This window comes from Staurois parvus, unplaced genomic scaffold, assembly GCF_062004578.1.
Source record: "Staurois parvus isolate SC_StPar_1 unplaced genomic scaffold, SC_StPar_1.0 ptg000450l, whole genome shotgun sequence".
In the NCBI taxonomy this organism is placed as follows: Eukaryota; Metazoa; Chordata; class Amphibia; order Anura; family Ranidae; genus Staurois; species Staurois parvus.
The window spans coordinates 2,429,313-2,441,972 of NW_028318246.1; positions in this window are offsets into that span (position 1 = coordinate 2,429,313).

Consider the following 12,660-nt stretch of genomic DNA (forward strand, 5'->3'; position numbering starts at 1 on the left):
CCTGCATTCTGCCTCTATCCCTTGTCTTTTATTCTGCTTGCTGCTGTCCTAACGTTCCTTTGTCATGTCTGGTTTCTGCTATATATCTCTTTTCTGTTTATCCTGGATAATCTTCTCTGATCACATGATATAGAGTTACGGAAGGGAACATTTAAGTGGTTTAAGGAATAGTGGTTCTCCACCTTTTCTGAGATTTTCTTTTTCTGCTTACAGAGCACAGGTAAGAATAAAGTCAGCTGAAGACTAGCAGAGAAATCAATAGTTCCTGTGTCTAAAAACAGATTGATGCTTAAAGTGTATTGCCACTTTTGCAGCCAAATTGGAATAACATCCACTTTATATTTCAACAAAATGGCCAACGCCTGCACACAGAGACCAACTCCCTGTTGCATGAATGTGAATGAAATGGGTGAAAGATTGCTTCAGCTTCTGTACTCAATCTGTAGAGAACTGCAATTAAGCCCTAGAAAGGAAGAAATATGTCTGAGCAGTCCTTAACAGGCGGAGAACAGGAGCTGAAGTCACATTTTACCCATTTCATTTACATTCAACAAGAAGTTGGTGTCTGTGTGCAAATTGCCATCATTTGGTTGAAGTCTACTGAAGCCTGACAAGCTGAACCAGTCTGCCTTGTACCAGTCTATCCACATGCTGATCTGTCTAATAAAGGCTTTGGGGGGGTCATTTGAGCAGTACCATTTTCATTGTTTTGATCCACTTTATACTTGTTACATGTCCCCATTCACATAGCATAACTTAATCACTTGCTTCTCAAGCCTATTCTGACACTTCTTACCTACATGTCAAAATGCAATGTGTGGGTGAGCGGCGGCTCTGGGCAAGCCCTGATCCTTATGTCACTTTCTATATCGAGGTGTGAACGTGCAGGCACCCTCTGCTGCCCCCCCGTCGGTTCAAGGACAGAAGAGAGAATGTTGCACTGTGAGCAAAAGCACTACATTTTACAAACACGCATTAGATTAGCACATTTAACCCTTTGATCTACCCTATTAAGCCTTTGATCACCCCGTCACCTAGCCAGTGCCATTAGTACAGTGTCAGTATATAGAATTTTTCACTGATCATTGTATTGCTGCCTCTAGCGACATCAGATAATGTCAGGGTCCATAAGCTCCCCTCCCAGCCAGGGTCAGTTAGCGTCAGTTTACCCGCACACTATTGCACTCACGCTATAGGCCGCTGATCACTGCCATTACTAGTATAGTGTTTGTACAGAGCAATATATTGATCACAAACAGAACTTTACTAATGTCTCCTTAGTATAGTGTTCCCAAAAACACAGTGTTAGCAGGATCAGCCCTCCACTGTTTTTCATGGAAGATTTGAATTAATTTAATTTTGGGCCCAAGCAATTTATACTCACAACAATACACCGCTGCCCACCCAAATTCAGCTCTTGCCAGACAATTTGCATGGAAACCTATCACAATTTCCAAATGTAAAACTTTTTTAGGCCTAACCCTCAACATAGGCATTACAAAAAATAATGATTTGAGGTCATATTGGTCCACAGACCTGATTAATCATATGCCCGTTCTCTGCTGTTACATACTGCAAATGACCAGCAAGGACAGCAACATACTGGTATGTTGCTGGAGTTTGAGTGCTTAGACCAGGATTATGCCTGCAGCTACAGGCATCATCCTGGTATAGTTTTTTTTCAGCTGGTGGTCGGCTTTCATGTAAAAGCAATCCTAATTAGCTGCTGGACCATTTTTCCCACCGCCTTCCACAGTATTGTTGGGCTCTCCCTTCCCACAGGGGAATCTGAGAATGCAGCCAGCAGTTCCGCTGGCTGACCATAGAGCTGATCGAAAACCAGAATGTCTCCAATCATCTCTATGGTCTAAGAAACTGAAAGCTACGAGCATTTCATTATTTCCGTTTCACCGATTATTAACAGCGCCATTTTTAAATTGGGAAAGCATTTGATCACACCGACCTAGGGCAGAGGAGAGATCTAGAGTCTAATAGACCCCAGACTTCTCAGAAAAGAGTACCTGTCATTGCCCATGCATGTGAGGTATCACCGCGAATGTAAGATCGAGGGCAGTAATTATAGCACTGGACCTCCTGTGTAAATATAAAGTGGTGACCTGTAAAGGCTTTTAAAGCATTACCTAGTGATATTAAAAATTGCCATTGCATGGGTGTGTGCAATTCTAAAGCAGGTCATGGTTGGTATCTATTTACTTGGTATCAATTTAACATCATATTTTATACTCTATCAAACAACTGGGAAATATATTGTGTTTTTGTGCATTAAGATTCAAAAAAGTGTATTTTTTTAAAAAAAATTGTGTTTGAAAAAGCGCTGCACAAATACTGTGTGACATAAAAATTGCAACACCCACCATTTTATTCACTAGTGCCATTGCTTTAAAAAATATATAATGTTTGGAGGTTCCAAGTAATTTTATAGCACAAAAAATGTTTTTTCATGTAAACGAAAAGTGTCAGAAAAGGCTTGTTCTTCAAGTGGTCAAAAGAATGGGTGATGTGGGGCATAAGCTTCTAATGTTGGCCCTGAAATGCCAGGATAGTAGAAGCACCCCCCTAAATGACTTTTTTTTTGGAAAGTAGACACTCCGAGGTATTTGCTAAGGGGCATGGTGAGTATTTTTCAGATCTCAATTGTTGCCACAAGTTTTTGGAAAATTAAGAAAGAAAACAAAAAAATATTTTTTCTTTCCTATTCTTCTTTTTCAAATCCTGTGACAAAGGTGATATCTGCAAAATATTCACTATGCCTCTTGGGGTGTCTACTTTCCAAAAAAGGGTCATTTGGGGAGGTGTTTGTACTATGCTGGCATATATTGTTTGTACTATGCTGGCATATATTTCGTTTGGGTACAGCGTTGCATGACCATGCAATTACCAGTTGAAATAGCACAGTGCTGAAAAGTAAAAAATGTCCTGGTCAGGAAGGGGGGTAAATCTTCTGCAGGGCAAGTGATTAAGTTATGCTGAGTAAATAGCTACCTAACATGTAACATGTCACGCTTAAAAATTGCGCACACCCGTGGAACAGTGCCAAACTGTGGTACTTAAAAACCTTGTTTAAGACTCTTTACAGGCTTATCACCTTAGAGTTACTGTACATGGGAGGTCTGGTGCTAGAGTTATTGCTCTCGCTATACCGTTCGCAGTGATATCTTAAATGTGTAGTGCAAACACTGTTAACATATGTGTGCACGAATAACATATGTGTTTGTTTTTATGCATGAGCATGCTGAGACGGGGGCGCTTTAAAAATTTTTTATTATAATTTTTTTATTTTTACATTGTTTCTTGTTTAAGTGACAGCAATAGGCAGTGACAGGTACTTTTTATGGAGAGATCTGGGGAATATTAGACCTCAAATGTCTCCTCTACCCTTCCAAGCATCTGATCACACCAAAATCAGTATGTTCAAATGCTTTGCCTATTTAAAAATGGTGCTGTTTACATCTGGGAAGCTGGAAGAGATGAAAATGCTTGTTGCTTCCAGTTTCTTATACAATAGAGATCATTAGGGACCTTCCAGTCCTCAACAATCTCAGTCAGCAAGCAAAACCTCTGGTTGTGATCCCTGGTTCCCCAGTGTGACAGAAGACTACGGGAAGGCAGCGCAAGGCAGCAGAAGCAGGGGGGCCCCTTTCCGCCACCTGTAAAACTATCTAGCTAATTAGCTACTAGAATTGCTTTTACAAAAAAGAGAATCGATGTGTAACGGACCGCCTGACAGTACCTCTATCAGTCCCCTGATAGAGCCTCCCCAGAGTGCGGAGTCTAAGTACCGGAGCACTTGTTCACCAGGGCCCCTGATGGTGGGGATGGACTTGGAGCGCTCCGGGACCAGGTCGCAGCTGCTAGGTATCTCTACCAGAGGTAGAGGAGTCTGCCAAGGGCTCCAGCGGGTTAAGAGTCTGATGTGAGGGAGCCTAGGGATCCCTGAGGGATGGATGGACAGATGAGCAAAGTCAGAGTCAAACAAGCTGGGTCGGTAACTAGTGGATCGGTGAGGTACAAGACGATATGCAAAGGATAGTCGGGTCACACGCAGGGTCAATACCAAAAGATCAGATCTATAAGGGAACATCCAGGAGCAGAGTCAGGCAAGCCAAGGGGTCAGGACAGGAGACGGCAACAAGGTCAGACAATCCAAATCAGAAGTACTCACACACAGGTAACAGGATACAAAAGACCATTCGGCAACAAGCATCTGTGCAGGGCTGGCTTAAGTAGCCCGCCCTGCACCTGACCGTCGCCGCCTAGGTCCCAGTGCCTGCCTAGTACTGTCAAGACGATGGATGCGCCTGGGTCCTAGTGCCCTGCTACCTGTACGTCTTGACAGATGCCTACGCATGTGTAGACCCATGCGTCGCGATGGTCCCTGACATTGCCCCCCCCCTATGGGCATCCTCCGGGTGCCCAACTGATCTCTCCACTGCGGGTGACCACGCACAAACTCCCGCATAAGTCTGGGGGCATAAGTCATGAACATTTTGAGCAGGTTCCCAAGAATTCTCCTCAGGACCATAGCCTTTCCACTTAATCAAAACCTGGGTCTGGCCCCCCCTCCTACGACAGTTCAGAATTGCTTCCACCTCAAATTCTTCCTGTCCCTCCACTGTAATAGCCTCAGGGGGCCTGGATTCCCGGTCCGGAAATGGGTCTGCGACCACTGGTTTCAGCAATGAGACATGAAATACCGGATGGATCTTAAAGGTCTCCGGAAGGGCAAGCTCATAAGCCACCTCATTGATCATGCGTTTAACCTGGAAGGGGCCTAAAAATTTTGGTCCTAGCTTTTTTGACGGACAATGTAATTTTAGGTTAGTTGTTGCCAGCCAGACCTTATCTCCTGGCTGCAGCACCAATTCCCCCCTTCGCTTCTTGTCAAACGCCTCTTTGTTGTCTTCCTGGGCTTTAGCCATGGCCTCCTGCAACAGTTTGTTGTTATCCGAGAAAAAAATCGATCATGCTTTGGGTAGCTGGAACCGTGCTTTCAACAACCAGATCAGGCATGAATGTGGGGTGGAATCCGTAATTCACAAAAAATGGCGATTGCCCTGTGGCGGAGTGGTTTGCATTATTGAAAGCAAATTCTGCTAAGGGCAAGAGGGTCAGCCAGTCATTCTGTAAAAACGATGTGTAACACTTCAGGTACTGTTCCAGAGTCTGGTTGGTTCTTTCTGTCTGTCCGTTGGTTTGTGGATGAAAGGCGGAGGAAAGTGAGAGCTTAATGCCCAGAGCCTTGCATAGGGCTTTCCAAAACTTAGAGGTAAATTGTACCCCCCGGTCAGACGCTACATCTTCTGGAACCCCATGTAACCTGACCACTTCTTTGATGAAAATCCGAGCGGTCTCTTCAGCTGATGGGGTACCTTTCAGGGGTACAAAATGGGCCATCTTTGACAGACGGTCCACAATAACGAAGATTGCCGTATGGCCCTGGGACGGGGGTAGTTCCACTATAAAATCCATTGCTATCATCTGCCAGCATCGAGCAGGAATGGGTAGTGGGCGTAGCAGCCCCCAAGCCTTATTTCTGGTTGGCTTATTCCTCTGGCAAATCGCACAAGACTTTACGTAGCGTTTGCAATCCTTGTTCATGTCAGGCCACCAGAAGGTGCGTTTAAGCAGCTCCAGCATTTTTGCCACTCCAAAGTGCCCAGCCATTGGGTGATCGTGACAGTGCCCTAACACCTGCGTCTGCACATCTTCCGGTACCACAATCAATCCCTCCTTTCGTAACAATCCTCCTTCGAGGGAGAGTGGTATTCCTGGTAGAGGGGGGCAAGTCCCAGATGTGTCTTGCAGCTTAGCACGCAGCTCTGTTTGGAGGGCCAAAAAGTTTCCTGATGACAGAATGGTATCCGGCCTGAGTTCTTCCTTGGGATCCTCAAACATGCGTGAAAGGGCATCTGGCTTTGTGTTCTTTGAACCCGGCCTGTAGGTGATGTGAAAGGAAAAATGTGAGAAGAAAAGAGCCCACCTAGCTTGGCGTGGCCTTAAGCGTTTAGCTGTTCTCAGGTATTCGAGGTTCTTATGGTCAGTAAAAACCAAAATTGAGTAAGCCGCTCCTTCCAGCAGGTATCTCCACTTCTCCAGGGCGGTTTTGATGGCCAATAGTTCTCGATCCCCGATGTCATAGTTGCGTTCTGCCGAAGTAAGTTTCCTGGAGAAGAATGCCACTGGGTGCAACAATTCTTTTGGTCCTTCCCTCTGGGATAAAATTGATCCCACCGCGTTCTCGGATGCATCCACCTCTAGCACATAAGGTAGTGCAGTGTCCGGGTGACCCAGAATGGGGGCGGTGGTAAACAGTTGTTTCAGGGTCTCGAATGCTTCCTGAGCTTCTGATGTCCATTTGAAGCGGGTCCCTGACTTAGTCAACTGCGTGATAGGGGAGACCAGACCTGAAAAATTCCTAATAAACTTCCTGTAGAAGTTGGCGAACCCAATAAACCGTTGGACGCCTTTTTTATCGGTTGGGATCGGCCATTCAAGGATTGCCGAGACCTTTTGGGGATCCATTGCGATCCCCGCAGTGGAGATGATCAACCCCAGAAAGGAAATGCTCTGTTGCTCAAAGCTACATTTATCGGCCTTGGCATATAGGCCGTGTAGGCGCAACCGCTCCAGAACCTTAATCACATGGACTCTATGGGTGTCTAGGGATGGTGAAAATATCAAAATGTCATCCAGGTAAACAATGACAAAAATGTCCAGAAAGTCCCTAAAGACATCGTTCACAAAATGCTGGAAGGTGGCCGGAGCATTGCAGAGCCCAAAAGGCATGACCAAGTACTCAAAGTGGCCAAACCGAGTACGGAAGGCCGTCTTCCACTCGTCCCCCTCTCGGATCAGTACCAAGTTGTATGCCCCATGGAGATCCAACTTAGTGAAGCAAACCACTGCCCTTAGGCTTTGAAAAAGTTTGGGGACCAGTAGTAGAGGGTAGCGGTTTTTAATTGTAACCCGATTCAGTTCCCGATAATCAACACAAGGCCTTAAAATCTTATCTTTCTTCTCCACGAAGAAAATACCCGCCCCTGCCGGTGAAGTGGAAGGACGAATAAATTTCTTCTGGAGATTTTCTTCAATGTACTCTTTCAGTACCCCCAACTCCACCTCAGATAACGGGAATATGCGACCAAAAGTGATCTCGGATCCAGGCAGTAAGTCAATGGGACAGTCATATGGTCGATGAGGGGGCAAAGTGTCGGCCCCACGTTTGCTAAATACATCCAGGTAATCATGGTATACCACTGGAACAACCTGTCTCAAGCTGGAATCCTCCTCTGCACATAGGAGGATTTGGGGGGCCCGGAGGCATGACAGTTTTCCCGACAATAGGCCGAGGGAAAACTGAGGGACTCGGTTTCCCAGTTGATCTGAGGGTTGTGGGCTTGTAGCCACGGAAGCCCCAAGATCACTGGGAAAAGGGGTGACGCGATAGCGTCAAAACGTAATAACTCCCGGTGAAGGCCCATTATGGTGGTGAGTATAGGGGGAGTTTCTTGGTCAACCAAACCCGATTTAATCTGGGAACCGTCAGCCAGGAACAAATTAAGTCCCCATTTCCTGGCCTGTAAAGGTATTTCCTGCTGACGGGCAAAATCAATGTCCAAAAAGCAACTGCAGGCCCCCGAGTCAATGATTGCAGTGGTCTCCACGGTTCTTTCCGGAAGCTCAAAAAAGAGGGGTACTGCTAAGTAACTGGATTGACTCATATTACCCAGGGAACAAAAGGGAACTGTAGTTCTCGACTTACGTGCCTTCACCGGGCAGTTCCGCACGACATGTCCAGTTCCTCCACAGTAGAAACAGAGGTTCCTGGTGCGTCTTCTCTGGCGCTCCTCTGGGGTGAGGGCCTGCCGAGCCAATCCCAGTTGCATGGGCTCTGAAGTATCCACAGGAATGGCTGATGGAACATCGGTAGGGGCGAGATGACCTGTGCCCCTGGGAGGTGCCCATGTGACTCCTTGACCTTGGCCTGACCTCTCAGACCGGCGTTCCCGCAACCTGCGATCGATTTGGATCGCCAGGGCGATCAGATCTTCCAAGGACTCTGGGAGGCCAACCCGGGCTAACTCATCCTTTAGCGCCTCCGAGAGTCCGACCCGGAATTGGTGACGCAGGGCAGAGTCGTTCCAACGCGTGTCCCCCATCCATCGCCTGAACTCGGAGGCATATTCCTCCGCAGCTCGACGACCCTGTCGGAGGGAGTAGAGGGTGGATTCAGCTGAAGCCACCCGCTGGGGGTCGTCATAGAGGACAGACATGGCCTCAGAAAATGCGTTTATGGTCTGTAACTGGGGGTCCTGTGTTTCCCTTAATCTATGGGCCCAGTCCTGGGGTTCGTCTTGTAGTAGGGAAATCACAAATCCTACTTTAACCGACTCAGTGGTGAAGGTACGAGGTTGCAGGTCAAAATACAGCAGACATTGCGTTTTTGAAGGACCTAAACCGTGCACGATCTCCCCGAAAACGTTCAGGCATGGGAACACGAGGTTCGGCTGGTGAAGCTGCAGCCGCAGCCCCTATGGGAGATCCAGAGGCTACCTCAGGGCTAACAGTTGAGTCCTGGCTCTGAGGAGGAGCCTCAGACATGGGCATGGTGTCAAACCGATTTTCTAACCGGGAGCATTTGTCCTGGAGGGCAGTTACTGCCTGGGTTAGGGCGGACAAATGTCGGCAAATCTCTTCTATGGGAGAAGGCCCCCCTCCAGACTCAGTCATGGCTGAATGGTACTGTAACGGACCTCCTGACAGTACCTCTATCAGTCCCCTGATAGAGCCTCCCCAGAGTGCGGAGTCTAAGTACCGGAGCACTTGTTTACCAGGGCCCCTGATGGTGGGGATGGACTTGGAGCGCTCCGGGACCAGGTCGCAGCTGCTAGGTATCTCTACCAGAGGTAGAGGAGTCTGCCAAGGGCTCCAGCGGGTTAAGAGTCTGATGTGAGGGAGCCTAGGGATCCCTGAGGGATGGATGGACGGATGAGCAAAGTCAGAGTCAAACAAGCTGGGTCGGTAACTAGCGGATCGGTGAGGTACAAGACGATATGCAAAGGATAATCGGGTCACACGCAGGGTCAATACCAAAAGATCAGATCTATAAGGGAACATCCAGGAGCAGAGTCAGGCAAGCCAAGGGGTCAGGACAGGAGAAGGCAACAAGGTCAGACAATCCAAATCAGAAGTACTCACACACAGGTAACAGGATACAAAAGACATATATTCATTGACTTAAACCCAAAACCCACAATTATAGTGAAAAAATCAAGACCCAAAGAGATTACCCAAAAATAAAAAATATCAAATATATATAAAAGAACAAAAATAAAATAAAGTCCCAATATGCAAAGTGTCCAAATAATGTGTCCAAACAAAGATCAATTTCTTGATAGGAAGACGCTTCCTACTCCACTGAAGAAGATGCAAATCAATCACAGGTGCTCTTCAAATACCTCAAAAAACAAAATCTCAACATAGTATATTACCTTTTAAATCCCAGAACTAAAGTGCCACACGTGTATCATGCAAAAAAAAAAAAACACTCCAGTGTCACAGCACTCGTGAAAAGAAAAAAAAAAAAAAAAATTTTTAAATATCACTGCAAACTATATATAAAGTGCATAATTACACTAAAACAAACAAATTCCAGCTTGTAATCAACCACATATGTACAGAGTGTCCTTAGAATGGTATCCTCTTGTTCCTCAGGACCTCACAAACAGACCAGGAATCAGTATGTGAATTATAATCATATATAAAATTTATTGTAGCCACTTACATATAAAAACGATAAGATCAGCAAGACAGCATCAAACTCCTCATGCCCAGTATACGATCCCCTTTCCGTGTGTAGAGGGTCTCCCGATCACCAAGTAATTCCCCCTTGCTACTCCTATCCAGCACTATCACTTTGTAGCTCTGGGGGACACCTGAAGTGCACCGTTACTCTCCAGACCTCCAACACACAGGGATTCCAGAATCCAAAATGGCTGCTGCAGCACTTCCGGGAACGTCACGTGCCCTGGACGCATTTCGTCTCTTCTGGACTTTGTCAACAAGGATACAAAAGACCATTCGGCAACAAGCATCTGTGCAGGGCTGGCTTAAGTAGCCCGCCCTGCACCTGACCGTCGCTGCCTAGGTCCCAGTGCCTGCCTAGTACTGTCAAGACGATGGATGCGCCTGGGTCCTAGTGCCCTGCTATCTGTACGTCTTGACAGATGCCTACGCATGTGTAGACCCATGCGTCGCGATGGTCCCTGACACGATGAGTCAAAACATAGATACTGGGATGATGCCTGTAGCTGCAGGCATCATCCCCGTACAACCACTGAAACTCAAGTACATCCATGTACATCCTTGGGTGGCAAGTGGTTAAAAAAATATTTAAAATTTGCTGCTTACCTTTTTAGATGATCTATTCTGGACCCTTCAGCAAGAGTAAATCCTAGGTAGTTGCCTTTAATGTAATTTTATGGTACAATTCATAGAGGCCCCAACTAGAAATTATGCTCTACTGTACCTATTAATCCTAAAATACATATAATGTCCATATAAGGGAACATCTGGGTAGCAGTAATCATGAAATGATTTCATTTCATGTAAGCTGTAAACAACCACATACTAGAAAGATAAAAACATTTAACTTTAAGAAATCAAATTTTCCAAGACTGAGGGCTGCTCTCCAAGATTTAGACAAGGAGGGAATGTTGTCATTACGGAACACAAAACAGAAATGGGAATGCTTCAAATCAACTGTATGTAAACATAATACAAAATATATTCCCATGGGCAATATGTTTAAAAGGCTTAATATAAAACCAATGTGGCTCACATTCAAAGTTAAAATAGCTATAAATAATAAGAAAATAGCATTAAAAAACATAAAAATGAAGGAACACTATCATTATTTCAATGTTACAAAGAATATAACAGAATATGTAAAAAGGTAATCAAAGCTGCAAAAATTGAAATCGAATGACAGATGGCAAAAGAAGATAGGACAAACCCTCCAAAATTCTACAAATATATTAACAGGAAAAAGGTCAGGTCTGAGCATGTAGGTCCTTTACTATATAAATTTGAGCTGGTTACTGGGGACATAAAGAAGGCAAAACTATTCAATAATATGTTACACGTTACACCCATATTCAGAGTTATAGCATGTAAGGTGTTATGAATGGACTGGCCCCCGCACACCCCGATCCCTGTTGTGATCTTCTCCTCCCCGCTAGCTATCACAATTTTTTAAAAATGCGACCGTGTGGGGCCCGCCCAGCCGCATCACTCATTCACAGTATTCTGTGCTTTGCGCCTGTCGGCTTGTAGTTTTCAATTAACTACCACAGAGCTCCACAGAGCCATGGTAGTCTACTGAGCCTACATGTCAGTAAGTATCTGCTTGCCCGTATGGGATGTGCAAGCAAGCAGGTATTCTGACAGGTCAGGGGAGACCTGCATGGCACCATCGATCTGCTGATCGTTGGTGCAATGCTTAACAGGTTCCAGAAACAAAAAAATAATATACACACACATTTTTTTACCTGCAAAAGAATGTGCATTTATTATTTTTTGTTAAAAGGTGCACTTATCCTTTAAGGGGGATTGTATTGACAGTAGTCACACAATGATCCACAATAGCCCAAAACTGACATGGTCTGGAAATATTTAGACAAATTAAAGGTGAATAACGCACCTGGACCAGACAGCTTACAGAGTAGAATGTGTAGCAGGGGTATCAGTGGAGGATGCTGTGGAAGAATGGCAGCCAGTGGTGGATGGTGTAAAGGAAACCCGGTACTGAGCAGCACTTCTTAGAGTGGAAGCAAACTCTGTATGGAGGAAGATGAGACAGGAAGGCGCTTCTAAGGTCAACTTTAATAAAAGCTGTTAAAAACACTTACAGTTTAGCAGTATAAAACAGGCTCTTAGTAATCCATCAATTGCAGGGCTCTGTCCACTAAGCAATGGAGCTGCTGTGCCAGCCAGCAGCTGCAGGGGGAGCTTTGGATGGGATGTCAAAGATGGCCGCCGCTCTTCCCGGACTGCTGGAGCGCACGCTGGAATGCATGCTGTCCACGGACCGGAAGTGATGTGAGCATGGAGCGGTGACGCGTTTCGGAGCATACACAGAGCTCCTTCTTCAAGACAGGTCAGAACAGCCCTCTGGAACTTGTATGCTGTATAGCAGGACTGGTGAGCAGGGCAGTCAGGGAATACATTTTCCAAGAGGGGTAGCGTGTGAGCAGGGGCATATAAATATCAAAGCCTGGGAGATTGGACAGGAGAGTGTGGGGACCAACTGAAAAAGAAGGAAGTGTGCTGACGGATGAAGTGCTGAACAGGGCCGCGGAGCCAGGGTTCGAGAGAGACGCAGAACGGAAAGAGCCTATTGACCACCCAGTCTACCACACTGCCCAGTAGGCCAATCTGACAGCAGGAGACCAGACAGGATGCCGCGTCTGAGCCAGAGAGTCCGTGGACTCACCCTGTTTGCAGAGAGAGACAGACCACTGCGATCTACCTGACCACTTAATCGGGTGAGAGAGACGCATGCATCCACTAACCAAGTGAATACTGACAGCTGGCCACCTCAGCTATCTACCTACACATAGTTGTGAACATTACATATAG